Here is a 19,345-nt window from a genome sequence, read left to right on the forward strand (position 1 = left end):
ATAGGATATGTCAAAAGGAATCAACCGGGGTTCGATTCCCCGACGGGGAGTGTTTTTGATAGGATGTGACAAAAGGAATCAAACTGTTATCATTTAAAGTAATCTAAATGGCAAAATATGTTTAGAATGTATACTAGAAGATTTTAAACGCAATGGGGGTGTAGCTCAGATGGTAAAGCGCGCGCTTAGCATGCGCGAGGTACCGGGATCGATGCCCGGCACCTCCATGCTCTTCTTTTAATTAAACACAAGTGCAAATAAACGAAAAGGCGATAACATTGGCATTAGATAAACACTCTAACGTGCTTCCTCGTTAGTATAGTGGTGAGTATCCCCGCCTGTCACGCGGGAGACCGGGACTCGATTCCCCGACGGGGATTTGATAGGATGTGTCAAAAGGAATCAAACTGTTATCATTTAAATTAATCTAAATGGCAAAATATGTTTAGAATAAATACTAGACTCTTCTTTTAATTAAACACAAGTGCAAATAAACGAAAAGGCGATCACATTGGCATTAGATAAACACTCTAACGTGCTTCCTCGTTAGTATAGTGGTGAGTATCCCCGCCTGTCACTCGGGAGACCGGGGTTCGATTCCCCGACGGGGAGTGTTTTTGATAGGATGTGTCAAAAAGGAATTAAACTGTTATCATTTAAAGTAATTTAAATGGCAAAATATGTTTGGAATGAATACTAGAACAGTTTAAACGCAATGGGGGTGTAGCTCAGATGGTAGAGCGCGCGCTTAGCATGCGCGAGGTACCGGGATCGATGCCCGGCACCTCCATGCTCTTTTTTTAATTAAACACAAGTGCAAATAAACGAGAAGGCGATCACATTTCCATTAGATAATCACTCTAACGTGCTTCCTCGTTAGTATAGTGGTGAGTATCCCCGCCTGTCACGCGGGAGACCGGGGTTCGATTCCCCGACGGGGATTTGATAGGATGTGTCAAAAAGGAATTAAACTGTTATCATTTAAAGTAATTTAAATGGCAAAATATGTTTGGAATGAATACTAGAACAGTTTAAACGCAATGGGGGTGTAGCTCAGATGGTAGAGCGCGCGCTTAGCATGCGCGAGTTACCGGGATCGATGCCCGCTACCTCCATGCTCTTCTTTTAATTAAACACAAGTGCAAATAAACGAAAAGGCGATCACATTGGCATTAGATAAACACTCTAACGTGCTTCCTCGTTAGTATAGTGGTGAGTATCCCCGCCTGTCACGCGGGAGACTGGGGTTCGATTCCCCGACGGGGAGTGTTTTTGGAGTTCTGTTTCAAAGGGAAATAAACAGTTATTATTTAAAAGTAATCTAATTAGCAAAATATGTTTAGAATAAATATTAAAATAGCTCAAACGCAATGGGGGGGTGTAGCTCAGATGGTAGAGCGCGGGCTTAGCATGCGCGAGGTACCGGGATCGATGCCCGGCACCTCCATGCTCTTCTTTTAATTAAACACAAGTGCAAATAAACGAAAAGGCGATCACATTGGCATTAGATAAACACTCTAACGTGCTTCCTCGTTAGTATAGTGGTGAGTATCCCCGCCTGTCACGCGGGAGACCGGGGTTCGATTCCCCGACGGGGAGTGTTTTTGGAGTTCTGTTTCAAAGGGAAATAAACAGTTATTATTTAAAAGTAATCTAATTAGCAAATTATGTTTAGAATAAATATTAAAATAGCTCAAACGCAATGGGGGGTGTAGCTCAGATGGTAGAGCGCGCGCTTAGCATGCGCGAGGTACCGGGATCGATGCCCGGCACCTCCATGCTCTTCTTTTAATTAAACACAATTGCAAATAAACGAAAAGGCGATCACATTGGCATTAGATAAACACTCTAACGTGCTTCCTCGTTAGTGGTGAGTATCACCGCCTGTCACGCGGGAGACCGGGGTTCGATTCCCCGACGGGGAGTGTTTTTGATAGGATATGTCAAAAGGAATCACCCGGGGTTCGATTCCCCGACGGGGAGTGTTTTTGATAGGATGTGACAAAAGGAATCAAACTGTTATCATTTAAAGTAATCTAAATGGCAAAATATGTTTAGAATGAATACTAGAAGAGTTTAAACGCAATGGGGGTGTAGCTCAGATGGTAGAGCGCGCGCTTAGCATGCGCGAGGTACCGGGATCGATGCCCGGCACCTCCATGCTCTTCTTTTAATTAAACACAAGTGCAAATAAACAAAAAGGCGGTCACATTGGCATTAGATAAACACTCTAACGTGCTTCCTCGTTAGTGGTGAGTATCCCCGCCTGTCACGCGGAGACCGGGGTTCGATTCCCCGACGGGGAGTGTTTTTGATAGGATATGTCAAAAGGAATCAACCGGGGTTCGATTCCCCGACGGGGAGTGTTTTTGATAGGATGTGACAAAAGGAATCAAACTGTTATCATTTAAAGTAATCTAAATGGCAAAATATGTTTAGAATGAATACTAGAAGAGTTTAAACGCAATGGGGGTGTAGCTCAGATGGTAGAGCGCGCGCTTAGCATGCGCGACATGCTCTGGTTTTGATTTAACACAAGAGCAAATAAACGAAAAGGCGATCACATTGGCATTAGATAAACACTGTAACGTGCTTCCTCGTTAGTATAGTGGTGAGTATCCCCGCCTGTCACGCGGGAGACCGGGGTTCGATTCCCCGACGGGGAGTGTTTTTGATAGAATGTGTCAAAAGGAATCAACCGGGGTTCGATTCCCCGGCAGGGAGTGTTTTTGATAGGATGTGTCAAAAGGAATCAAACTGTTATCATTTAAAGTAATCTAAATGGCAAAATATGTTTAGAATAAATACTAAAACAGTTTAAACGCAATGGGGGTGTAGCTCAGATGGTAGAGCGCGCGCTTAGCATGCGCGAGTTACCGGGATCGATGCCCGGCACCTCCATGCTCTTCTTTTAATTAAACACAAGTGCAAATAAACGAAAAGGCGATCACATTGGCATTAGATAAACACTCTAACGTGCTTCCTCGTTAGTATAGTGGTGAGTATCCCCGCCTGTCACGCGGGAGACCGGGGTTCGATTCCCCGACGGGGAGTGTTTTTGATAGGATGTGTCAAAAAGGAATTAAACTGTTATCATTTAAAGTAATTTAAATGGCAAAATATGTTTGGAATGAATACTAGAACAGTTTAAACGCAATGGGGGTGTAGCTCAGATGGTAGAGCGCGCGCTTAGCTTGCGCGAGGTACCGGGATCGATGCCCGCCACCTCCATGCTCTTCTTTTAATTAAACACAAGTGCAAATAAACGAAAAGGCGATCACATTGGCATTAGATAAACACTCTAACGTGCTTCCTCGTTAGTATAGTGGTGAGTATCCCCGCCTGTCACGCGGGAGACCGGGGTTCGATTCCCCGACGGGGAGTGTTTTTGGAGTTCTGTTTCAAAGGGAATTAAACAGTTATTATTTAGAAGTATTCTAATTTGCAAAATATGTTTAGAATAAATATTAAAATAGCTTAAACGCAATGGGGGGGTGTAGCTCAGATGGTAGAGCGCGCGCTTAGCATGCGCGAGGTACCGGGATCGATGCCCGGCACCTCCATGCTCTTTTTTAATTAAACACAAGTGCAAATAAACGAGAAGGCGATCACATTTCCATTAGATAATCACTCTAACGTGCTTCCTCGTTAGTATAGTGGTGAGTATCCCCGCCTGTCACGCGGGAGACCGGGGTTCGATTCCCCGACGGGGAGTGTTTTTGGAGTTCTGTTTCAAAGGGAAATAAACAGTTATTATTTAAAAGTAATCTAATTAGCAAATTATGTTTAGAATAAATATTAAAATAGCTCAAACGCAATGGGGGGTGTAGCTCAGATGGTAGAGCGCGCGCTTAGCATGCGCGAGGTACCGGGATCGATGCCCGGCACCTCCATGCTCTTCTTTTAATTAAACACAATTGCAAATAAACGAAAAGGCGATCACATTGGCATTAGATAAACACTCTAACGTGCTTCCTCGTTAGTGGTGAGTATCCCCGCCTGTCACGCGGGAGACCGGGGTTCGATTCCCCGACGGGGAGTGTTTTTGATAGGATATGTCAAAAGGAATCAACCGGGGTTCGATTCCCCGACGGGGAGTGTTTTTGATAGGATGTGACAAAAGGAATCAAACTGTTATCATTTAAAGTAATCTAAATGGCAAAATATGTTTGGAATGAATACTAGAAGAGTTTAAACGCAATGGGGGTGTAGCTCAGATGGTAGAGCGCGCGCTTAGCATGCGCGACATGCTCTGGTTTTGATTTAACACAAGAGCAAATAAACGAAAAGGCGATCACATTGGCATTAGATAAACACTGTAACGTGCTTCCTCGTTAGTATAGTGGTGAGTATCCCCGCCTGTCACGCGGGAGACCGGGGTTCGATTCCCCGACGGGGAGTGTTTTTGATAGAATGTGTCAAAAGGAATCAACCGGGGTTCGATTCCCCGGCAGGGAGTGTTTTTGATAGGATGTGTCAAAAGGAATCAAACTGTTATCATTTAAAGTAATCTAAATGGCAAAATATGTTTAGAATAAATACTAAAACAGTTTAAACGCAATGGGGGTGTAGCTCAGATGGTAGAGCGCGCGCTTAGCATGCGCGAGTTACCGGGATCGATGCCCGGCACCTCCATGCTCTTCTTTTAATTAAACACAAGTGCAAATAAACGAAAAGGCGATCACATTGGCATTAGATAAACACTCTAACGTGCTTCCTCGTTAGTATAGTGGTGAGTATCCCCGCCTGTCACGCGGGAGACCGGGGTTCGATTCCCCGACGGGGAGTGTTTTTGATAGGATGTGTCAAAAAGGAATTAAACTGTTATCATTTAAAGTAATTTAAATGGCAAAATATGTTTGGAATGAATACTAGAACAGTTTAAACGCAATGGGGGGTGTAGCTCAGATGGTAGAGCGCGCGCTTAGCATGCGCGAGGTACCGGGATCGATGCCCGGCACCTCCATGCTCTTCTTTTAATTAAACACAAGTGCAAATAAACGAAAAGGCGATCACATTGGCATTAGATAAACACTCTAACGTGCTTCCTCGTTAGTATAGTGGTGAGTATCCCCGCCTGTCACGCGGGAGACTGGGGTTCGATTCCCCGACGGGGAGTGTTTTTGGAGTTCTGTTTCAAAGGGAAATAAACAGTTATTATTTAAAAGTAATCTAATTAGCAAAATATGTTTAGAATAAATATTAAAATAGCTCAAACGCAATGGGGGGTGTAGCTCAGATGGTAGAGCGCGCGCTTAGCATGCGCGAGGTACCGGGATCGATGCCCGGCACCTCCATGCTCTTCTTTTAATTAAACACAAGTGCAAATAAACGAAAAGCGATCACATTGGCATTAGATAAACACTCTAACGTGCTTCCTCGTTAGTATAGTGGTGAGTATCCCCGCCTGTCACGCGGGAGACCGGGGTTCGATTCCCCGACGGGGAGTGTTTTTTGGAGTTCTGTTTCAAAGGGAATTAAACAGTTATTATTTAGAAGTATCTAATTTGCAAAATATGTTTAGAATAAATATTAAAATAGCTTAAACGCAATGGGGGGTGTAGGTCAGATGGTAGAGCGCGCGCTTAGCATGCGCGAGGTACCGGGATCGATGCCCGGCACCTCCATGCTCTTCTTTTAATTAAACACAAGTGCAAATAAACAAAAAGGCGGTCACATTGGCATTAGATAAACACTCTAACGTGCTTCCTCGTTAGTGGTGAGTATCCCCGCCTGTCACGCGGGAGACCGGGGTTCGATTCCCCGACGGGGAGTGTTTTTGATAGGATATGTCAAAAGGAATCAACCGGGGTTCGATTCCCCGACCGGGAGTGTTTTTGATAGGATATGTCAAAAGGAATCAACCGGGGTTCGATTCCCCGACGGGGAGTGTTTTTGATAGGATGTGACAAAAGGAATCAAACTGTTATCATTTAAAGTAATCTAAATGGCAAAATATGTTTAGAATGAATACTAGAAGAGTTTAAACGCAATGGGGTGTAGCTCAGATGGTAGAGCGCGCGCTTAGCATGCGCGAGGTACCGGGATCGATGCCCGGCACCTCCATGCTCTTCTTTTAATTAAACACAAGTGCAAATAAACAAAAAGGCGGTCACATTGGCATTAGATAAACACTCTAACGTGCTTCCTCGTTAGTGGTGAGTATCCCCGCCTGTCACGCGGGAGACCGGGGTTCGATTCCCCGACGGGGAGTGTTTTTGATAGGATATGTCAAAAGGAATCAACCGGGGTTCGATTCCCCGACGGGGAGTGTTTTTGATAGGATGTGACAAAAGGAATCAAACTGTTATCATTTAAAGTAATTTAAATGGCAAAATATGTTTGGAATGAATACTAGAACAGTTTAAACGCAATGGGGGTGTAGCTCAGATGGTAGAGCGCTCGCTTAGCGTGCGCGAGGTACCGGGATCGATGGCCGGCACCTCTATGCTCTTTTTTTAATTAAACACAAGTGCAAATAAACGAGAAGGCGATCACATTTCCATTAGATAAAGACTCTAACGTGCTTCCTCGTTAGTATAGTGGTGAGTATCCCCACCTGTCACACGGGAGACCGGGGTTCGATTCCCCGACGGGGAGTGTTTTTGGATTTCTGTTTCAAAGGGAAATAAACAGTTATTATTTAAAAGTAATCTAATTAGCAAAATATGTTTAGAATAAATATTAAAATAGCTCAAACGCAATGGGGGGTGTAGCTCAGATGGTAGAGCGCGCGCTTAGCATGCGCGAGGTACCGGGATCGATGCCCGGCACCTCCATGCTCTTCTTTTAATTAAACACAATTGCAAATAAACGAAAAGGCGATCACATTGGCATTAGATAAACACTCTAACGTGCTTCCTCGTTAGTATAGTGGTGAGTATCCCCGCCTGTCACGCGGGAGACCGGGGTTCGATTCCCCGACGGGGAGTGTTTTTGGAGTTCTGTTTCAAAGGGAATTAAACAGTTATTATTTAAAAGTAATCTAATTAGCAAAATATGTTTAGAATAAATATTAAAATAGCTCAAACGCAATGGGGTGTAGCTCAGATGGTAGAGCGCGCGCTTAGCATGCGCGAGGTACCAGGATCGATGCCGGCACCTCCATGCTCTTATATAAAACAGTTTAAACGCAATGGGGGTGTAGCTCAGATGGTAGAGCGCGCGCTTAACATGCGCGAGGTACCGAGATCGATGCCCGGCACCTCCATGCTCTTCTTTTAATTAAACACAAGTGCAAATAAACGAAAAGGCGATCACATTGGCATTAGATAAACACTCTAACGTGCTTCCTCGTTAGTATAGTGGTGAGTATCCCCGCCTGTCACGCGGGAGACCGGGGTTCGATTCCCCGACGGGGAGTGTTTTTGATAGGATGTGTCAAAAAGGAATTAAACTGTTATCATTTAAAGTAATTTAAAAGGCAAAATATGTTTCGAATGAATACTAGAACAGTTTAAACGCATGGGGGTGTAGCTCAGATGGTAGAGCGCGCGCTTAGCATGCGCGAGGTACCGGGATCGATGCCCGGCACCTCCATGCTCTTCTTTTAATTAAACACAAGTGCAAATAAACGAAAATGCGATCACATTGGCATTAGATAAACACTCTAACGTGCTTCCTCGTTAGTATAGTGGTGAGTATCCCCGCCTGTCATGCGGGAGACCGGGGTTCGAATCCCCGACGGGGGGAGTGTTTTTGGATTCTGTTTCAAAGGAAATTAAACAGTTATTATTTAAAAGTAATCTAATTAGCAAAATATGTTTAGAATAAATATTAAAATAGCTTAAACGCAATAGGGGGTGTAGCTCAGATGGTAAAGCGCGCGCTTAGCATGCGCGATGTACCGGGATCGATGCCCGGCACCTCCATGCTCTTCTTTTAATTAAACACAAGTGCAAATAAACGAAAAGGCGATCACATTGGCATTAGATAAACACTCTAACGTGCTTCCTCGTTAGTATAGTGGTGAGTATCCCCGCCTGTCACGCGGGAGACCGGGTTCGATTCCCCGACGGGGAGTGTTTTTGATAGGATATGTCAAAAGGAATCAACCGGGGTTCGATTCCCCGACGGGGAGTGTTTTTGATAGGATGTGACAAAAGGAATCAAACTGTTATCATTTAAAGTAATCTAAATGGCAAAATATGTTTAGAATGTAATACTAGAAGATTTAAACGCAATGGGGGTGTAGCTCAGATGGTAAAGCGCGCGCTTAGCATGCGCGAGGTACCGGGATCGATGCCCGGCACCTCCATGCTCTTCTTTTAATTAAACACAAGTGCAAATAAACGAAAAGGCGATAACATTGGCATTAGATAAACACTCTAACGTGCTTCCTCGTTAGTATAGTGGTGAGTATCCCCGCCTGTCACGCGGGAGACCGGGACTCGATTCCCCGACGGGGATTTGATAGGATGTGTCAAAAGGAATCAAACTGTTATCATTTAAATTAATCTAAATGGCAAAATATGTTTAGAATAAATACTAGACTCTTCTTTTAATTAAACACAAGTGCAAATAAACGAAAAGGCGATCACATTGGCATTAGATAAACACTCTAACGTGCTTCCTCGTTAGTATAGTGGTGAGTATCCCCGCCTGTCACTCGGGAGACCGGGGTTCGATTCCCCGACGGGGAGTGTTTTTGATAGGATGTGTCAAAAGGAATTAAACTGTTATCATTTAAAGTAATTTAAATGGCAAAATATGTTTGGAATGAATACTAGAACAGTTTAAACGCAATGGGGGTGTAGCTCAGATGGTAGAGCGCGCGCTTAGCATGCGCGAGGTACCGGGATCGATGCCCGGCACCTCCATGCTCTTTTTTTAATTAAACACAAGTGCAAATAAACGAGAAGGCGATCACATTTCCATTAGATAACACTCTAACGTGCTTCCTCGTTAGTATAGTGGTGAGTATCCCCGCCTGTCACGCGGGAGACCGGGGTTCGATTCCCCGACGGGGATTTGATAGGATGTGTCAAAAAGGAATTAAACTGTTATCATTTAAAGTAATTTAAATGGCAAAATATGTTTGGAATGAATACTAGAACAGTTTAAACGCAATGGGGGTGTAGCTCAGATGGTAGAGCGCGCGCTTAGCATGCGCGAGGTACCGGGATCGATGCCCGCACCTCCATGCTCTTCTTTTAATTAAACACAAGTGCAAATAAACGAAAAGGCGATCACATTGGCATTAGATAAACACTCTAACGTGCTTCCTCGTTAGTATAGTGGTGAGTATCCCCGCCTGTCACGCGGGAGACGGGGTTCGATTCCCCGACGGGGAGTGTTTTTGGAGTTCTGTTTCAAAGGAAATAAACAGTTATTATTTAAAAGTAATCTAATTAGCAAAATATGTTTAGAATAAATATTAAAATTAGCTCAAACGCATGGGGGTGTAGCTCAGATGGTAGAGCGCGCGCTTAGCATGCGCGAGGTACCGGGATCGATGCCCGGCACCTCCATGCTCTTCTTTTAATTAAACACAAGTGCAAATAAACGAAAAGGCGATCACATTGGCATTAGATAAACACTCTAACGTGCTTCCTCGTTAGTATAGTGGTGAGTATCCCCGCCTGTCACGCGGGAGACCGGGGTTCGATTCCCCGACGGGGAGTGTTTTTGGAGTTCTGTTTCAAAGGGAATTAAACAGTTATTATTTAGAAGTATTCTAATTTGCAAAATATGTTTAGAATAAATATTAAAATAGCTTAAACGCAATGGGGGGTGTAGCTCAGATGGTAGAGCGCGCGCTTAGCATGCGCGAGGTACCGGGATCGATGCCCGGCACCTCCATGCTCTTTTTTAATTAAACACAAGTGCAAATAAACGAGAAGGCGATCACATTTCATTAGATATCACTCTAACGTGCTTCCTCGTTAGTATAGTGGTGAGTATCCCCGCCTGTCACGCGGGAGACCGGGGTTCGATTCCCCGACGGGGAGTGTTTTTGGAGTTCTGTTTCAAAGGAAATAAACAGTTATTATTTAAAAGTAATCTAATTAGCAAAATTATGTTTAGAATAAATATTAAAATAGCTCAAACGCAATGGGGGTGTAGCTCAGATGGTAGAGCGCGCGCTTAGCATGCGCGAGGTACCGGGATCGATGCCCGGCACCTCCATGCTCTTCTTTTAATTAAACACAATTGCAAATAAACGAAAAGGCGATCACATTGGCATTAGATAAACACTCTAACGTGCTTCCTCGTTAGTGGTGAGTATCCCCGCCTGTCACGCGGGAGACCGGGGTTCGATTCCCCGACGGGGAGTGTTTTTGATAGGATATGTCAAAAGGAATCAACCGGGGTTCGATTCCCGACGGGAGTGTTTTTGATAGGATGTGACAAAAGGAATCAAACTGTTATCATTTAAAGTAATCTAAATGGCAAAATATGTTTAGAATGAATACTAGAAGAGTTTAAACGCAATGGGGGTGTAGCTCAGATGGTAGAGCGCGCGCTTAGCATGCGCGACATGCTCTGGTTTTGATTTAACACAAGAGCAAATAAACGAAAAGGCGATCACATTGGCATTAGATAAACACTCTAACGTGCTTCCTCGTTAGTATAGTGGTGAGTATCCCCGCCTGTCACGCGGGAGACCGGGGTTCGATTCCCCGACGGGGAGTGTTTTTGATAGAATGTGTCAAAAGGAATCAACCGGGGTTCGATTCCCCGGCAGGGAGTGTTTTTGATAGGATGTGTCAAAAGGAATCAAACTGTTATCATTTAAAGTAATCTAAATGGCAAAATATGTTTAGAATAAATACTAAAACAATTTAAACGCAATGGGGGTGTAGCTCAGATGGTAGAGCGCGCGCTTAGCATGCGCGAGTTACCGGGTTCGATGCCCGGCACCTCCATGCTCTTCTTTTAATTAAACACAAGTGCAAATAAACGAAAAGGCGATCACATTGGCATTAGATAAACACTCTAACGTGCTTCCTCGTTAGTATAGTGGTGAGTATCCCCGCCTGTCACGCGGGAGACCGGGGTTCGATTCCCCGACGGGGAGTGTTTTTGATAGGATGTGTCAAAAAGGAATTAAACTGTTATCATTTAAAGTAATTTAAATGGCAAAATATGTTTGGAATGAATACTAGAACAGTTTAAACGCAATGGGGTGTAGCTCAGATGGTAGAGCGCGCGCTTAGCATGCGCGAGGTACCGGGATCGATGCCCGCACCTCCATGCTCTTCTTTTAATTAAACACAAGTGCAAATAAACGAAAAGGCGATCACATTGGCATTAGATAAACACTCTAACGTGCTTCCTCGTTAGTATAGTGGTGAGTATCCCCGCCTGTCACGCGGGAGACGGGGTTCGATTCCCCGACGGGAGTGTTTTGGAGTTCTGTTTCAAAGGAATAAACAGTTATTATTTAAAAGTAATCTAATTAGCAAATATGTTTAGAATAAATATTAAAATAGCTCAAACGCAATGGGGGTGTAGCTCAGATGGTAGAGCGCGCGCTTAGCATGCGCGAGGTACCGGGATCGATGCCCGGCACCTCCATGCTCTTCTTTTAATTAAACACAAGTGCAAATAAACGAAAAGGCGATCACATTGGCATTAGATAAACACTCTAACGTGCTTCCTCGTTAGTATAGTGGTGAGTATCCCCGCCTGTCACGCGGGAGACCGGGGTTCGATTCCCCGACGGGGAGTGTTTTTGGAGTTCTGTTTCAAAGGGAATTAAACAGTTATTATTTAGAAGTATCTAATTTGCAAAATATGTTTAGAATAAATATTAAAATAGCTTAAACGCAATGGGGGGTGTAGCTCAGATGGTAGAGCGCGCGCTTAGCATGCGCGAGTACCGGGATCGATGCCCGGCACCTCCATGCTCTTTTTTAATTAAACACAAGTGCAAATAAACGAAAGGCGATCACATTTCCATTAGATAATCACTCTAACGTGCTTCCTCGTTAGTATAGTGGTGAGTATCCCCGCCTGTCACGCGGGAGACCGGGGTTCGATTCCCCGACGGGGAGTGTTTTTGGAGTTCTGTTTCAAAGGAAATAAACAGTTATTATTTAAAAGTAATCTAATTAGCAAATTATGTTTAGAATAAATATTAAAATAGCTCAAACGCAATGGGGGGTGTAGCTCAGATGGTAGAGCGCGCGCTTAGCATGCGCGAGGTACCAGGATCGATGCCCGGCACCTCCATGCTCTTCTTTTAATTAAACACAATTGCAAATAAACGAAAAGGCGATCACATTGGCATTAGATAAACACTCTAACGTGCTTCCTCGTTAGTGGTGAGTATCCCCGCCTGTCACGCGGGAGACCGGGGTTCGATTCCCCGACGGGGAGTGTTTTTGATAGGATATGTCAAAAGGAATCAACCGGGGTTCGATTCGACGGGGAGTGTTTTTGATAGGATGTGACAAAAGGAATCAAACTGTTATCATTTAAAGTAATCTAAATGGCAAAATATGTTTGGAATGAATACTAGAAGAGTTTAAACGCAATGGGGGTGTAGCTCAGATGGTAGAGCGCGCGCTTAGCATGCGCGAGGTACCGGGATCGATGCCCGGCACCTCCATGCTCTTCTTTTAATTAAACACAAGTGCAAATAAACGAAAAGGCGATAACATTGGCATTAGATAAACACTCGAACGTGCTTCCTCGTTAGTATAGTGGTGAGTATCCCCGCCTGTCACGCGGGAGACCGGGGTTCGATTCCCCGACGGGGAGTGTTTTTGATAGGATATGTCAAAAGGAATCAACCGGGGTTCGATTCCCGACGGGGAGTGTTTTTGATAGGATGTGACAAAAGGAATCAAACTGTTATCATTTAAAGTAATCTAAATGGCAAAATATGTTTAGAAATACTAGAAGTTTAAACGCAATGGGGGTGTAGCTCAGATGGTAGAGCGCGAGCTTAGCATGCGCGAGGTACCGGGATCGATGCCCGGCACCTCCATGCTCTTCTTTTAATTAAACACAAGTGCAAATAAACGAAAAGGCGATAACATTGGCATTAGATAAACACTCGAACGTGCTTCCTCGTTAGTATAGTGGTGAGTATCCCCGCCTGTCACGCGGGAGACCGGGACTCGATTCCCCGACGGGGAGTGTTTTTGATAGGATGTGTCAAAAGGAATCAAACTGTTATCATTTAAATTAATCTAAATGGCAAAATATGTTTAGAATAAATACTAGACTCTTCTTTTAATTAAACACAAGTGCAAATAAACGAAAAGGCGATCACATTGGCATTAGATAAACACTCTAACGTGCTTCCTCGTTAGTATAGTGGTGAGTATCCCCGCCTGTCACGCGGGAGACTGGGGTTCGATTCCCCGACGGGGAGTGTTTTTGGAGTTCTGTTTCAAAGGGAAATAAACAGTTATTATTTAAAAGTAATCTAATTAGCAAAATATGTTTAGAATAAATATTAAAATAGCTCAAACGCAATGGGGGGTGTAGCTCAGATGGTAGAGCGCGCGCTTAGCATGCGCGAGGTACCGGGATCGATGCCCGGCACCTCCATGCTCTTCTTTTAATTAAACACAAGTGCAAATAAACGAAAAGGCGATCACATTGGCATTAGATAAACACTCTATCGTGCTTCCTCGTTAGTATAGTGGTGAGTATCCCCGCCTGTCACGCGGGAGACCGGGGTTCGATTCCCCGACGGGGAGTGTTTTTGATAGGATGTGTCAAAAAGGAATTAAACTGTTATCATTTAAAGTAATCTAAATGGCAAAATATGTTTAGAATAAATACTAAAACAGTTTAAACGCAATGGCGGTGTAGCTCAGATGGTAGAGCGCGCGCTTAGCATGCGCGAGGTACCGGGATCGATGCCCGGCACCTCCATGCTCTTCTTTTAATTAAACATAATTGCAAATAAACGAAAAGGCGATCATATTGGCATTAGATAAACACTCTAACGTGCTTCCTCGTTAGTATAGTGGTGAGTATCCCCGCCTGTCACGCGGGAGACCGGGTTCGATTCCCCGACGGGGAGTGTTTTTGGAGTTCTGTTTCAAAGAGAGTTGAACAGTTATTATTTAGAAGTAATCTAATTTGCAAAATATATTTAGAATAAACATTAAAATAGCTTAAACGCAATGGGGGTGTAGCTCAGATGGTAGAGCGCGCGCTTAGCATGCGCGAGGTACCGGGTTCGATGCCCGGCACCTCCATGCTCTTCTTTTAATTAAACATAATTGCAAATAAACGAAAAGGCGATCACATTGGCATTAGATAAACACTCTAACATGCTTCCTCGTTAGTGTAGTGATGAGTATCCCCGCCTGTCACGCGGGAGACCGGGGTTCGATTCCCCGACGGGGAGTGTTTTTGATAGGATATGTCAAAAGGAATCAACTGGGGTTCGATTCCTCGACGGGGAGTGTTTTTGATAGGATGTGACAAAAGGAATCAAACTGTTATCATTTAAAGTAATCTAAATGGCAAAATATGTTTAGAATGAATACTAGAACAGTTTAAACGCAATGGGGGTGTAGCTCAGATGGTAGAGCGCGCGCTTAGCATGCGCGACATGCTCTGGTTTTGATTTAACACAAGAGCAAATAAACGGAAAGGCGGTCACATTGGCATTAGATAAACACTCTAACGTGCTTCCTCGTTAGTATAGTGGTGAGTATCCCCGCCTGTCACGCGGGAGGACGGGGTTCGATTCCCCGACGGGGAGTGTTTTTGGATTTCTGTTTCAAAGGAAATTAAACAGTTATTATTTAAAAGTAATATAATTAGCAAAAAATGTTTAGAATAAATATTAAAATAGCTTAAACGCATGGGGGGTAGCTCAGATGGTAAAGCGCGCGCTTAGCATGCGCGATGTACCGGGATCGATGCCCGGCACCTCCATGCTCTTCTTTTAATTAAACACAATTGCAAATAAACGAAAAGGCGATCATATTGGCATTAGATAAACACTCTAACGTGCTTCCTCGTTAGTATAGTGGTGAGTATCCCCGCCTGTCACGCGGGAGACCGGGGTTCGATTTCCCGACGGGGAGTGTTTTTGATAGGATGTGTCAAAAGGAATCAAACTGTTATCATTTAAAGTAATCTAAATGGCAAAATATGTTTAGAATAAATACTAAAACAGTTTAAACGCAATGGCGGTGTAGCTCAGATGGTAGAGCGCGCGCTTAGCATGCGCGAGGTACCGGGATCGATGCCCGGCACCTCCATGCTCTTCTTTTAATTAAACACAAGTGCAAATAAACGAAAAGGCGATCACATTGGCATTAGATAAACACTCTAATGTGCTTCCTCGTTAGTATTAGTGGTGAGTATCCCCGCCTGTCACGCGGGAGACCGGGGTTCGATTCCCCGACGGGAAGTGTTTTTGATAGGATGTGTCAAAAAGGAATTAAACTGTTATCATTTAAAGTAATTTAAATGGCGAAATATGTTTGGAATGAATACTAAAACAGTTTAAACGCAATGGCGGTGTAGCTCAGATGGTAGAGCGCGCGCTTAGCATGCGCGAGGTACCGGGATCGATGCCCGGCACCTCCATGCTCTTCTTTTAATTAAACATAATTGCAAATAAACGAAAAGGCGATCATATTGGCATTAGATAAACACTCTAACGTGCTTCCTCGTTAGTATAGTGGTGAGTATCCCCGCCTGTCACGCGGGAGACCGGGGTTCGATTCCCCGACGGGGAGTGTTTTTGGAGTTCTGTTTCAAAGGGAATTGAACAGTTATTATTTAGAAGTAATCTAATTTGCAAAATATGTTTAGAATAAACATTAAAATAGCTTAAACGCAATGGGGGTGTAGCTCAGATGGTAGAGCGCGCGCTTAGCATGCGCGAGGTACCGGGTTCGATGCCCGGCACCTCCATGCTCTTCTTTTAATTAAACACAAGTGCAAATAAACGAAAAGGCGATCACATTGGCATTAGATAAACACTCTATCGTGCTTCCTCGTTAGTATAGTGGTGAGTATCCCCGCCTGTCACGCGGGAGACCGGGGTTCGATTCCCCGACGGGGAGTGTTTTTGATAGGATGTGTCAAAAAGGAATTAAACTGTTATCATTTAAAGTAATCTAAATGGCAAAATATGTTTAGAATAAATACTAAAACAGTTTAAACGCAATGGCGGTGTAGCTCAGATGGTAGAGCGCGCGCTTAGCATGCGCGAGGTACCGGGATCGATGCCCGGCACCTCCATGCTCTTCTTTTAATTAAACATAATTGCAAATAAACGAAAAGGCGATCATATTGGCATTAGATAAACACTCTAACGTGCTTCCTCGTTAGTATAGTGGTGAGTATCCCCGCCTGTCACGCGGGAGACCGGGGTTCGATTCCCCGACGGGGAGTGTTTTTGGAGTTCTGTTTCAAAGGGAGTTGAACAGTTATTATTTAGAAGTAATCTAATTTGCAAAATATATTTAGAATAAACATTAAAATAGCTTAAACGCAATGGGGGTGTAGCTCAGATGGTAGAGCGCGCGCTTAGCATGCGCGAGGTACCGGGTCGATGCCCGGCACCTCCATGCTCTTCTTTTAATTAAACATAATTGCAAATAAACGAAAAGGCGATCACATTGGCATTAGATAAACACTCTAACATGCTTCCTCGTTAGTGTAGTGGTGAGTATCCCCGCCTGTCACGCGGGAGACCGGGGTTCGATTCCCCGACGGGGAGTGTTTTTGATAGGATATGTCAAAAGGAATCAACTGGGGTTCGATTCCTCGACGGGGAGTGTTTTTGATAGGATGTGACAAAAGGAATCAAACTGTTATCATTTAAAGTAATCTAAATGGCAAAATATGTTTAGAATGAATACTAGAACAGTTTAAACGCAATGGGGGTGTAGCTCAGATGGTAGAGCGCGCGCTTAGCATGCGCGACATGCTCTGGTTTTGATTTAACACAAGAGCAAATAAACGGAAAGGCGGTCACATTGGCATTAGACAAACACTCTAACGTGCTTCCTCGTTAGTATAGTGGTGAGTATCCCCGCCTGTCACGCGGGAGGACGGGGTTCGATTCCCCGACGGGGAGTGTTTTTGGATTTCTGTTTCAAAGGAAATTAAACAGTTATTATTTAAAAGTAATATAATTAGCAAAAAATGTTTAGAATAAATATTAAAATAGCTTAAACGCATTGGGGGGTGTAGCTCAGATGGTAAAGCGCGCGCTTAGCATGCGCGATGTACCGGGATCGATGCCCGGCACCTCCATGCTCTTCTTTTAATTAAACACAATTGCAAATAAACGAAAAGGCGATCACATTGGCATTAGATAAACACTCTAACGTGCTTCCTCGTTAGTATAGTGGTGAGTATCCCCGCCTGTCACGCGGGAGACCGGGGTTCGATTTCCCGACGGGGAGTGTTTTTGATAGGATGTGTCAAAAGGAATCAAACTGTTATCACTAAAAGTAATCTAAATGGCAAAATATGTTTAGAATAAATACTAAAACAGTTTAAACGCAATGGCGGTGTAGCTCAGATGGTAGAGCGCGCGCTTAGCATGCGCGAGGTACCGGGATCGGTGCCCGGCACCTCCATGCTCTTCTTTTAATTAAACACAAGTGCAAATAAACGAAAAGGCGATCACATTGGCATTAGATAAACACTCTAATGTGCTTCCTCGTTAGTATTAGTGGTGAGTATCCCCGCCTGTCACGCGGGAGACCGGGGTTCGATTCCCCGACGGGAGTGTTTTTGATAGGATGTGTCAAAAGGAATTAAACTGTTATCATTTAAAGTAATTTAAATGGCAAATATGTTTGGAATGAATACTAAAACAGTTTAAACGCAATGGCGGTGTAGCTCATATGGTAGAGCGCGCGCTTAGCATGCGCGAGGTTCCGGGATCGATGCCCGGCACCTCCATGCTCTTCTTTTAATTAAACATAATTGCAAATAAACGAAAAGGCGATCATATTGGCATTAGATAAACACTCTAACGTGCTTCCTCGTTAGTATAGTGGTGAGTATCCCCGCCTGTCACGCGGGAGGCCGGGGTTCGATTCCCCGACGGGGAGTGTTTTTGGAGTTCTGTTTCAAAGGGAATTGAACAGTTATTATTTAGAAGTAATCTAATTTGCAAAATATGTTTAGAATAAACATTAAAATAGCTTAAACGCAATGGGGGTGTAGCTCAGATGGTAGAGCGCGCGCTTAGCATGCGCGAGGTACCGGGTTCGATGCCCGGCACCTCCATGCTCTTCTTTTAATTAAACATAATTGCAAATAAACGAAAAGGCGATCACATTGGCATTAGATAAACACTCTAACGTGCTTCCTCGTTAGTGTAGTGGTGAGTATCCCCGCCTGTCACGCGGGAGACCGGGGTTCGATTCCCCGACGGGGAGTGTTTTTGATAGGATATGTCAAAAGGAATCAACCGGGGTTCGATTCCCCGACGGGGAGTGTTTTTGATAGGATGTGACAAAAGGAATCAAACTGTTATCATTTAAAGTAATCTAAATGGCAAAATATGTTTAGAATGAATACTAGAACAGTTTAAACGCAATGGGGGTGTAGCTCAGATGGTAGAGCGCGCGCTTAGCATGCGCGACATGCTCTGGTTTTGATTTAACACAAGAGCAAATAAACGGAAAGGCGGTCACATTGGCATTAGATAAACACTCTAACGTGCTTCCTCGTTAGTATAGTGGTGAGTATCCCCGCCTGTCACGCGGGAGACCGGGGTTCGATTCCCCGACGGGGAGTGTTTTTGATAGGATGTGTCAAAAGGAATCAAACTGTTATCATTTAAATTAATCTAAATGGCAAAATATGTTTAGAATAAATACTAGACTCTTCTTTTAATTAAACACATGTGCAAATAAACGAAAAGGCGATCACATTGGCATTAGATAAACACTCTAACGTGCTTCCTCGTTAGTATAGTGGTGAGTATCCCCGCCTGTCACGCGGGAGGCTGGGGTTCGATTCCCCGACGGGGAGTGTTTTTGGATTTCTGTTTCAAAGGAAATTAAACAGTTATTATTTAAAAGTAATCTAATTAGCAAAATATGTTTAGAATAAATATTAAAATAGCTTAAACGCAATGGGGGGTGTAGCTCAGATGGTAGAGCGCGCGCTTAGCATGCGCGACATGCTCTGGTTTTGATTTAACACAAGAGCAAATAAACGAAAAGGCGATCACATTGGCATTAGATAAACACTCTAACGTGCTTCCTCGTTAGTATAGCGGTGAGTATCCCCGCCTGTCACGCGGGAGACCGGGATTCGATTCCCCGACGGGGAGTGTTTTTGATAGAATGTGTCAAAAGGTATCAACCGGGGTTCGATTCCCCGGCGGGGAGTGTTTTTGATAGGATGTGCCAAAAGGAATTAAACTGTTATCATTTAAAGTATT

General features: G+C 44.0%; 43 non-coding genes across 43 annotated transcripts; all 43 read left to right on the forward strand.

Moving 5' to 3' along the window:
• Window positions 1-717: 717 nt before the first annotated feature.
• On the forward strand, window positions 718-790 carry Trnaa-agc (transfer RNA alanine (anticodon AGC)). The gene has a single exon. It is a non-coding gene; the product is annotated as a tRNA-Ala (tRNA).
• Window positions 791-1,527: 737 nt separating this feature from the next.
• On the forward strand, window positions 1,528-1,599 carry Trnad-guc (transfer RNA aspartic acid (anticodon GUC)). The gene has a single exon. It is a non-coding gene; the product is annotated as a tRNA-Asp (tRNA).
• Window positions 1,600-1,705: 106 nt separating this feature from the next.
• Trnaa-agc (transfer RNA alanine (anticodon AGC)) lies at window positions 1,706-1,778 on the forward strand. The gene has a single exon. It is a non-coding gene; the product is annotated as a tRNA-Ala (tRNA).
• Window positions 1,779-2,087: 309 nt separating this feature from the next.
• Trnaa-agc (transfer RNA alanine (anticodon AGC)) lies at window positions 2,088-2,160 on the forward strand. Its single transcript has one exon. It is a non-coding gene; the product is annotated as a tRNA-Ala (tRNA).
• Window positions 2,161-2,594: 434 nt separating this feature from the next.
• Trnad-guc (transfer RNA aspartic acid (anticodon GUC)) lies at window positions 2,595-2,666 on the forward strand. Its single transcript has one exon. It is a non-coding gene; the product is annotated as a tRNA-Asp (tRNA).
• A 315-nt stretch (window positions 2,667-2,981) lies between these two features.
• Trnad-guc (transfer RNA aspartic acid (anticodon GUC)) lies at window positions 2,982-3,053 on the forward strand. The gene has a single exon. It is a non-coding gene; the product is annotated as a tRNA-Asp (tRNA).
• Window positions 3,054-3,311: 258 nt separating this feature from the next.
• On the forward strand, window positions 3,312-3,383 carry Trnad-guc (transfer RNA aspartic acid (anticodon GUC)). Its single transcript has one exon. It is a non-coding gene; the product is annotated as a tRNA-Asp (tRNA).
• A 107-nt stretch (window positions 3,384-3,490) lies between these two features.
• Trnaa-agc (transfer RNA alanine (anticodon AGC)) lies at window positions 3,491-3,563 on the forward strand. The gene has a single exon. It is a non-coding gene; the product is annotated as a tRNA-Ala (tRNA).
• A 79-nt stretch (window positions 3,564-3,642) lies between these two features.
• On the forward strand, window positions 3,643-3,714 carry Trnad-guc (transfer RNA aspartic acid (anticodon GUC)). Its single transcript has one exon. It is a non-coding gene; the product is annotated as a tRNA-Asp (tRNA).
• Window positions 3,715-3,820: 106 nt separating this feature from the next.
• On the forward strand, window positions 3,821-3,893 carry Trnaa-agc (transfer RNA alanine (anticodon AGC)). The gene has a single exon. It is a non-coding gene; the product is annotated as a tRNA-Ala (tRNA).
• A 435-nt stretch (window positions 3,894-4,328) lies between these two features.
• Window positions 4,329-4,400, forward strand: Trnad-guc (transfer RNA aspartic acid (anticodon GUC)). The gene has a single exon. It is a non-coding gene; the product is annotated as a tRNA-Asp (tRNA).
• Window positions 4,401-4,715: 315 nt separating this feature from the next.
• Trnad-guc (transfer RNA aspartic acid (anticodon GUC)) lies at window positions 4,716-4,787 on the forward strand. Its single transcript has one exon. It is a non-coding gene; the product is annotated as a tRNA-Asp (tRNA).
• Window positions 4,788-4,893: 106 nt separating this feature from the next.
• On the forward strand, window positions 4,894-4,966 carry Trnaa-agc (transfer RNA alanine (anticodon AGC)). The gene has a single exon. It is a non-coding gene; the product is annotated as a tRNA-Ala (tRNA).
• A 258-nt stretch (window positions 4,967-5,224) lies between these two features.
• On the forward strand, window positions 5,225-5,297 carry Trnaa-agc (transfer RNA alanine (anticodon AGC)). The gene has a single exon. It is a non-coding gene; the product is annotated as a tRNA-Ala (tRNA).
• A 79-nt stretch (window positions 5,298-5,376) lies between these two features.
• On the forward strand, window positions 5,377-5,448 carry Trnad-guc (transfer RNA aspartic acid (anticodon GUC)). The gene has a single exon. It is a non-coding gene; the product is annotated as a tRNA-Asp (tRNA).
• A 1,258-nt stretch (window positions 5,449-6,706) lies between these two features.
• On the forward strand, window positions 6,707-6,779 carry Trnaa-agc (transfer RNA alanine (anticodon AGC)). The gene has a single exon. It is a non-coding gene; the product is annotated as a tRNA-Ala (tRNA).
• Window positions 6,780-6,859: 80 nt separating this feature from the next.
• Trnad-guc (transfer RNA aspartic acid (anticodon GUC)) lies at window positions 6,860-6,931 on the forward strand. The gene has a single exon. It is a non-coding gene; the product is annotated as a tRNA-Asp (tRNA).
• Window positions 6,932-7,290: 359 nt separating this feature from the next.
• Window positions 7,291-7,362, forward strand: Trnad-guc (transfer RNA aspartic acid (anticodon GUC)). Its single transcript has one exon. It is a non-coding gene; the product is annotated as a tRNA-Asp (tRNA).
• A 104-nt stretch (window positions 7,363-7,466) lies between these two features.
• On the forward strand, window positions 7,467-7,539 carry Trnaa-agc (transfer RNA alanine (anticodon AGC)). The gene has a single exon. It is a non-coding gene; the product is annotated as a tRNA-Ala (tRNA).
• Window positions 7,540-8,746: 1,207 nt separating this feature from the next.
• On the forward strand, window positions 8,747-8,819 carry Trnaa-agc (transfer RNA alanine (anticodon AGC)). The gene has a single exon. It is a non-coding gene; the product is annotated as a tRNA-Ala (tRNA).
• Window positions 8,820-9,397: 578 nt separating this feature from the next.
• Trnaa-agc (transfer RNA alanine (anticodon AGC)) lies at window positions 9,398-9,470 on the forward strand. Its single transcript has one exon. It is a non-coding gene; the product is annotated as a tRNA-Ala (tRNA).
• Window positions 9,471-9,550: 80 nt separating this feature from the next.
• Trnad-guc (transfer RNA aspartic acid (anticodon GUC)) lies at window positions 9,551-9,622 on the forward strand. The gene has a single exon. It is a non-coding gene; the product is annotated as a tRNA-Asp (tRNA).
• A 106-nt stretch (window positions 9,623-9,728) lies between these two features.
• Trnaa-agc (transfer RNA alanine (anticodon AGC)) lies at window positions 9,729-9,801 on the forward strand. The gene has a single exon. It is a non-coding gene; the product is annotated as a tRNA-Ala (tRNA).
• Window positions 9,802-9,878: 77 nt separating this feature from the next.
• Window positions 9,879-9,950, forward strand: Trnad-guc (transfer RNA aspartic acid (anticodon GUC)). The gene has a single exon. It is a non-coding gene; the product is annotated as a tRNA-Asp (tRNA).
• A 105-nt stretch (window positions 9,951-10,055) lies between these two features.
• On the forward strand, window positions 10,056-10,128 carry Trnaa-agc (transfer RNA alanine (anticodon AGC)). The gene has a single exon. It is a non-coding gene; the product is annotated as a tRNA-Ala (tRNA).
• A 433-nt stretch (window positions 10,129-10,561) lies between these two features.
• On the forward strand, window positions 10,562-10,633 carry Trnad-guc (transfer RNA aspartic acid (anticodon GUC)). Its single transcript has one exon. It is a non-coding gene; the product is annotated as a tRNA-Asp (tRNA).
• Window positions 10,634-10,795: 162 nt separating this feature from the next.
• On the forward strand, window positions 10,796-10,868 carry Trnaa-agc (transfer RNA alanine (anticodon AGC)). The gene has a single exon. It is a non-coding gene; the product is annotated as a tRNA-Ala (tRNA).
• An 80-nt stretch (window positions 10,869-10,948) lies between these two features.
• On the forward strand, window positions 10,949-11,020 carry Trnad-guc (transfer RNA aspartic acid (anticodon GUC)). Its single transcript has one exon. It is a non-coding gene; the product is annotated as a tRNA-Asp (tRNA).
• Window positions 11,021-11,447: 427 nt separating this feature from the next.
• On the forward strand, window positions 11,448-11,520 carry Trnaa-agc (transfer RNA alanine (anticodon AGC)). Its single transcript has one exon. It is a non-coding gene; the product is annotated as a tRNA-Ala (tRNA).
• Window positions 11,521-11,600: 80 nt separating this feature from the next.
• Window positions 11,601-11,672, forward strand: Trnad-guc (transfer RNA aspartic acid (anticodon GUC)). The gene has a single exon. It is a non-coding gene; the product is annotated as a tRNA-Asp (tRNA).
• A 255-nt stretch (window positions 11,673-11,927) lies between these two features.
• Window positions 11,928-11,999, forward strand: Trnad-guc (transfer RNA aspartic acid (anticodon GUC)). The gene has a single exon. It is a non-coding gene; the product is annotated as a tRNA-Asp (tRNA).
• Window positions 12,000-12,483: 484 nt separating this feature from the next.
• Window positions 12,484-12,556, forward strand: Trnaa-agc (transfer RNA alanine (anticodon AGC)). The gene has a single exon. It is a non-coding gene; the product is annotated as a tRNA-Ala (tRNA).
• Window positions 12,557-12,636: 80 nt separating this feature from the next.
• On the forward strand, window positions 12,637-12,708 carry Trnad-guc (transfer RNA aspartic acid (anticodon GUC)). The gene has a single exon. It is a non-coding gene; the product is annotated as a tRNA-Asp (tRNA).
• Window positions 12,709-13,433: 725 nt separating this feature from the next.
• Trnaa-agc (transfer RNA alanine (anticodon AGC)) lies at window positions 13,434-13,506 on the forward strand. The gene has a single exon. It is a non-coding gene; the product is annotated as a tRNA-Ala (tRNA).
• An 80-nt stretch (window positions 13,507-13,586) lies between these two features.
• Trnad-guc (transfer RNA aspartic acid (anticodon GUC)) lies at window positions 13,587-13,658 on the forward strand. Its single transcript has one exon. It is a non-coding gene; the product is annotated as a tRNA-Asp (tRNA).
• Window positions 13,659-14,092: 434 nt separating this feature from the next.
• On the forward strand, window positions 14,093-14,165 carry Trnaa-agc (transfer RNA alanine (anticodon AGC)). The gene has a single exon. It is a non-coding gene; the product is annotated as a tRNA-Ala (tRNA).
• A 1,428-nt stretch (window positions 14,166-15,593) lies between these two features.
• On the forward strand, window positions 15,594-15,665 carry Trnad-guc (transfer RNA aspartic acid (anticodon GUC)). The gene has a single exon. It is a non-coding gene; the product is annotated as a tRNA-Asp (tRNA).
• A 105-nt stretch (window positions 15,666-15,770) lies between these two features.
• On the forward strand, window positions 15,771-15,843 carry Trnaa-agc (transfer RNA alanine (anticodon AGC)). The gene has a single exon. It is a non-coding gene; the product is annotated as a tRNA-Ala (tRNA).
• An 80-nt stretch (window positions 15,844-15,923) lies between these two features.
• Window positions 15,924-15,995, forward strand: Trnad-guc (transfer RNA aspartic acid (anticodon GUC)). Its single transcript has one exon. It is a non-coding gene; the product is annotated as a tRNA-Asp (tRNA).
• A 258-nt stretch (window positions 15,996-16,253) lies between these two features.
• Window positions 16,254-16,325, forward strand: Trnad-guc (transfer RNA aspartic acid (anticodon GUC)). The gene has a single exon. It is a non-coding gene; the product is annotated as a tRNA-Asp (tRNA).
• A 1,605-nt stretch (window positions 16,326-17,930) lies between these two features.
• On the forward strand, window positions 17,931-18,002 carry Trnad-guc (transfer RNA aspartic acid (anticodon GUC)). Its single transcript has one exon. It is a non-coding gene; the product is annotated as a tRNA-Asp (tRNA).
• A 105-nt stretch (window positions 18,003-18,107) lies between these two features.
• On the forward strand, window positions 18,108-18,180 carry Trnaa-agc (transfer RNA alanine (anticodon AGC)). The gene has a single exon. It is a non-coding gene; the product is annotated as a tRNA-Ala (tRNA).
• Window positions 18,181-18,620: 440 nt separating this feature from the next.
• Trnad-guc (transfer RNA aspartic acid (anticodon GUC)) lies at window positions 18,621-18,692 on the forward strand. The gene has a single exon. It is a non-coding gene; the product is annotated as a tRNA-Asp (tRNA).
• Window positions 18,693-19,345: the final 653 nt, after the last annotated feature.

This window comes from Ciona robusta, chromosome 7, assembly GCF_009617815.1.
Source record: "Ciona robusta chromosome 7, ASM961781v2".
Lineage (NCBI taxonomy): Eukaryota > Metazoa > Chordata > Ascidiacea > Phlebobranchia > Cionidae > Ciona > Ciona robusta.